Here is a 6084-nt window from a genome sequence, read left to right as displayed (position 1 = left end):
TGTGCGGAGTAACCTAACCTCATCTTTAGTGAACTGGGCATCGATGCAGAAGAGAACATCATCTTAAATCCTCTTAATCCTCTTAAAATACAGAGGATTTATTGAACATCTTGCCACGAGTTTGAATAAATTTATTGAGATGAATGTAAATTTGGTTCTCGACCCAGCTTTTGTATGGATGATACTTTTTTACATTTATATAGTGCTATTCTTGCTGCTCAAAGTGCTTTACATAGACAGAAGAGAACCACTTCAACCACCACCAATATGTAGCATCCATGTCCATGATGCAGTGGCAGCCATTTTTGCACCACACATGAGCTAATAGGTGCTGAAGGTGTCAGTGATATTTCGCCAATTAGAGACAGGGGATGATTAGGGGGACAGAGTGACTAAGCCGTAGTGGACAATTTAGCCTGGACATTGGCGATACACCCTACTCTTTTCCAATAATGCCCAGGAATCTTTAATGACCACAGAGAGTCAGCACCTCGGTTTTACCTCTCATCCTAAGGACACCAACATTTTTATAGCACAGTGTCCCCGACCATGGGATCCGCACATACAGACCAAAGGGTAAGTGCCTCCTGCTGGTGTCGCCAACATCTTTCCCAGCAGCAACCCAAGCTTTTTCTAGATGGTCTATGGTTTAAAAGTAAAAGTGCTGAATGGCTGGCCTCTGGATTTGCTTCATGTATTAGTTTAACTTGTGCTCACTGAATTTGTATTAAGACATAGTGGGAACAAAGCAGTGACATGTGACCTACTAAGACATACTTACAGTGTGAAAATCAAACGGACCTTAACACAGATGGCATTACTGACATTAGGTGGCATAATATGAAGGTACAGCTGTCAGTATGCTAGGAGGCAACATGTAGGAAAAAATCCTATGAATATCCCATGAGCCTGCATCAGCATTTCAGTACGGCTGTACGCAAAACATGTCTACCCCAACTAAATGGCACCTCATTCATTACAACGTCCCACATTATATCTGTTCTTCCAGCTACAACATGGTAAACTCTTCAGTGTGTACCATCCCAATACTGGCTGGAACTGAACATGCTTAGCTTCTGGTGGATAAGCTCTTCTGAAGTACATGTGGTTTGACTGCAATCCGTATGGCACACCCTCCTTATTTGTTCTGTACAATCTATTTTAGGTCATCCAAGCCCAAATAACTCGCAGTGATCAAACTTGGCAAGTGTGATTCAGTATGATTCTACATTTGAAATGCGCATTACAGATTTTTATGCAGATTTCTTAAATGGTATGATTTTGTTGAAGTGCGTTCACGATGCCATCTACTGCTGAAACGATTGCTCTGCTGCATGGACCTCGCAAAAAGTTAATGCAAATTTATCAAATAACTTGTACTGCAAGTACATCCATCTAATTTTTCCCAAGTATACAGCTCAGAGGCTTTGCAGCACAGGTAATGATCGAACTGACTTACTCGAAACCTTAGCAGAGGAAGACGTAAAAAAACATTCCCTGCAAGCCTCTGTCATGGCCTGACAAAAATCGCTCAAAGGAGATAAACATGGTGGGCTAAAGTACATCTCTCCATCTTGTGGAGGATCCTCACTCTCTGTACAGATTGAAGTACACCGTTCGTCTCCACTGTGCAGGGATCCACAATTTGAATCATAACGCTGGTACAACTTTTTATCTTTGGAAGGGTAAACACTGACTGATCATGTGATTATTTTCCAGTTGGCTACTGAACAGAGTCAGCCACTCTTATCTGGACCTTAAAATTCAATGTCAATAACAGTACTTGCTGACAAAGTACACACTGGAGTAAACCAAACCACGTCCCTGAGGGGGAAGAGTTCCAAGTAGGAAGATGAGGAGAAAGGCGAGGCACACAGCAGGTTTCACTTCAAAAGGGATAACTCTCACAATAATAATGATATTTTATTTATGTAGGTGCTTAAGGTGTTTAAAGTGTTTGGTGTGAAGTCTCAAAAAGGGACGTATTTTGGTAAGTTTAAGGTCTTTGTTTTTCACATTTTGACCCCAGTGCCCTTTACCTCCATTATAAAGTGGAAAAAAAAAAATTACTTTAGAACACAACTTCATGTGGTAAATATGCCAGAAGTGTGAAGAAATAATCTCGATTTGAAAAAGTGAACAAGACCTCCCTTTTGGGTCCATAATTCCAACAATACAACTCATGCTTATTTTAATTCCACACTTTTATTTCTTTAGATTGATGTGTTGGTGGTGGTGGATCATCATGAGTTCAAGTCAAGTCAAGTTGGGGAGCATGCACTGGTACAGTGCGTTGCCGCACCCACTACATGGTGAAACAACTCGGGATCCTGGTTTGCAATCCCCCAGGCAGACACGCAGTCCAGTCCCACCCTCCGGAAATGACCTTAATTTTTTTTTTTTTCCATGAGTTTCAACAGGCAAAATATCCTCCGTTGTCTCTGTGTGAGACTTTAATGATTCAGACCTCAACTTGACGTTGTCCTGTTCCATGATTTTATATTTGTGCGTCTCAATGCTGACGAACGTCTTCTCAGCCTCTTCTTTAATGCCCACAGTTACCAGTTCATAAGCCTCATCTCCTTCCAAATCCTCCTCATTAATATTTACACTAGTTATCTCCATGGTGTTTATTTCAGCCTCACATGTCTCCTCTTTCACATCCTTCTTGGTGTTACAGTAAATGGCAGACACTTTCTCGGTAATGGGATTTAATTCTGTCATAAATACACCCTTCAGATCTAAAAAAATAAATAACTAAAAATATTTTTTTATAATACTATATTAATTAGTTAATGTTTATGTCAAGTCAGGCAGTTTAAAAAAATCACATTACTGCAAATTGACTGTAACTCATTATTCACCTCATCATCTCTTCTTCCCAGTCACATTTGCTATTGAGGGTCATGGTGAGTAACTCATTAGTTTGATCATCATTACTCATTAATTAGATCAAATTAGGATGTGTCGGGTAAAGATCCAAAATGTTTGAGGAAATCCCCTCCAAGCAGTTCTGCACCCACTGGTATTCACTTCTTTGCTTACACGAATTGTGTTTAACAGTAAAAGTGCTGAACGGCAGGCCTCTGGATTTGCTTCATGTATTAGTTTAACTTGTGCTCACTGAATTTGTATTAAGACATAAACGGAACAAAGCAGTGACATGTGACCTACTAAGACATACTTACAGTGTGAAAATCAAACGGACCTTAACACAGATGGCAGTACTGACATTAGGTGGCATAATACGAAGGTACAGCTGTCAGTATGCTAGGAGGCAACATGTAGGAAAAAATCCTATGAATATCCCATGAGCCTGCATCAGCATTTCAGTACGGCTGTACACAAAACATGTCTACCCCAACTAAATGGCACCTCATTCATTACAACGTCCCACATTATATCTGTTCTTCCAGCTTCAACATGGTAAACTCTTCAGTGTGTGTCAGTATTTTCACGTGGCACAAGCAAAGTAAGCCGACTGTTTAGCATTTGTATACATTGTCAGGTCTGCCGTGTTTGTAAGCAAGCAGCTTTCCAGTTCCTGACTTGCTTCATCCACAAAGTGCCATCTTACGTGTTCTCCTTCCCCATGTCAGACTGATGCTGGCTGTAAACCTCATACACCAAACTGTATGGAAAAACACTGTGATCCAATTTCAAATGAGTTTATGTTAGTCTTCTATTTAAATGAAATATCCAGGGCAATAACAGATTTCCAGATTTATTTAGTATTCTCTTTATCACATGCAATAATAACAATACAAGTGATTACAACTGTGATTATTTTCTGGTTGCCTGCAGTAGGCAGAAAGCAAGGTCACCGTGTTCAAGAATGTCAATAACTGTGGCAGGGGATGATTTGGCGAAGGGATATGAAAATATGGTCGAGGTTCTTTTTAATTTTATACAGAACAACAATCCGCAAAATTGAAGAGGTGGTGATTAAAAATAGAATATCAGGGAAATGAAGCTCTCTGCCTGAGGTCTCCACACTCAACATAACTATTCAAATTAGCCGTACCAAAAAAGGTTTCTTAAAAAATCCTTCTAGCAAATCGAACTAAATGCCCAATTTCATTGTTAGCAAAATTCATAGGTCAGAGTTTCTGTTGTTATGACCCAGCAAAAAATAGTAAGGTACCGATAAAATGCACTGCTCTTCATTAACAAGTATGGATGAGTTGGCTTTTAATAAATAAACATAATTCTTCTTCACATGACTTTTCTCTCCGAGAAACTGAACACATCCGCCATGAAGCTGCTAATCTTAAGTAAATTGTTTAATAACAATTATTTAATAATAATAATTTATAAAATAATAATAATTTATAAAATAAATTTATAATAATTTATTATAATAATAAGTTTTTTTTTTTTTTGTTCTTTCTGTCCACCCTGGCCATCGGACCTTACTTATTCTATGTTAATTAATGTTGACTTATGTTTATTTTTTATTGTGTCTTCTATTTTTCTATTCATTTTGTAAAGCACTTTGAGCTACATTTTTTTGTATGAATATGTGCTATATAAATAAATGTTGATTGATTGATTGATTGAATAACATTCTTATCAGTTAACACTAATTGATTGATGAAAATCATCTTAGGATTGTCTATTCAGACTTTTGTTTAAAATTTGGAGATTTCTTTTCAATAAAAGAATTGGTCTTTAATTAAAGGCAATCACACCACTCGACTCCTTTTTTTAAATATTTTATGCCCTATAAATGGAGTGAACATAACAGAAAAGACAGGTAATAATTTTATACAGAGCTTAATAATTCATAAAAATTCATAAATTGGTCACCTCAGAAAAGAAAATGCTGCCAATCTGAACCTTTTCTTTATATTTAATCAATAACAAAATGAGAGATTGGCTGTTTAAAACACTGCACAGAGACCATCCAGTTAGTAAAACACCGTTTGAGTTCTTTGATATGCGTGATGCTTCTAGGGCTGAAGAATCTACTGAACTCTTATTTTTAATTGTACATTTGTCAGCTCTTTTTGGAGTGTTGTTTTCTTAGACTCAAAAAAAAGAAATGTTAGGGAGATCCACCTCAAAGTTGCTGCCATTACATTGTGAGTATGCCTCCTTTACCTGAGATGAACACGATAAAATGAACTGACTGAAGTACCCAGCGTTGCCAGGGGGGAAAATAAAGTTGTTTTTTTTTTAAATTGTTTGAGAAAAATGATTAAAAAAATACAACTTTAAAAATAAAAATAAATTAACAAACAATGAAGACTCACTAATGTGCATGTAGTGCTTACTGAAGTGTCTTGTTATATTCAACGTTTGTAGTTTTTCCGTCTTTAGCCAATATATAAAAGGTTCTTAGGACTTCCCACCCTTGAATGTGCCACATAAAGTTGTCCACGTTGATTCCAGCAATTTGCAATGATTCTCCTTGAGATTTATTTATTGATATGGCAAAAGACAAAATGAACCAGAAATATTTGGTCTATACTTTACCTTTGATTTTGATAAATTTAAATTCGTTTTTTGATTATGAACGTATTAAAAAAACATCTTCCTATTACTTTTTTTTACAAAAAAGCTGTAACACCAACACATTGGCTACGATGCTGTGAAAACAGATGACATTTCCTTCATTAAGGAATAAACAAAAAAAATCGCAAAGAGAGCCTCTGAATCCACAAAATAAATATAGGAAGTTTATGGTAGATAAAAAATAAAATTGCTTACTTATCTTATACATAATATAATCTTGATATATATAATACGCTACCGTGGCTGTCCAGGATTTTAAATCACCTGTAGCTCGTAAACAGTTTGACCTGAAATTTGGTACACATATACTACGTGACCTCTACTGTCTGCTTTTGGGGTGATGATTGACCACTAAGGTTATTCCTCTTTTTATTTTTATTTTATTGTAGAATTAACTCTAAGTAGCAGGGTGGCCATGCAGCGTATGCGTACAGGTGCTGTTCTCATCCCTACTACCTTCACAGTCACTTCTTCTACCTCTTCATATCTTAAATTATTATTGAGGCAGATTCAACAATTAAGTGCCAGATTAAGTGAAAAATTAAGAAAAACTTACTAAGTAATTTA

The 6084-nt window shown here is 36.8% G+C and overlaps 1 protein-coding gene across 1 annotated transcript in view; it reads right to left on the bottom strand.

Moving 5' to 3' along the window:
- Positions 1–6084, bottom strand: part of LOC120534721 (zinc finger protein 239-like) — a 113266-nt gene that overhangs the window by 82030 nt on the left and 25152 nt on the right. The gene's annotated exons all lie outside the window — the stretch shown is intronic.

This window comes from Polypterus senegalus, chromosome 8 (assembly GCF_016835505.1).
Source record: "Polypterus senegalus isolate Bchr_013 chromosome 8, ASM1683550v1, whole genome shotgun sequence".
Lineage (NCBI taxonomy): Eukaryota > Metazoa > Chordata > Cladistia > Polypteriformes > Polypteridae > Polypterus > Polypterus senegalus.
Note: the sequence above shows the minus strand (reverse complement) of the source record. Positions and strands in the feature narration are given on the sequence as shown.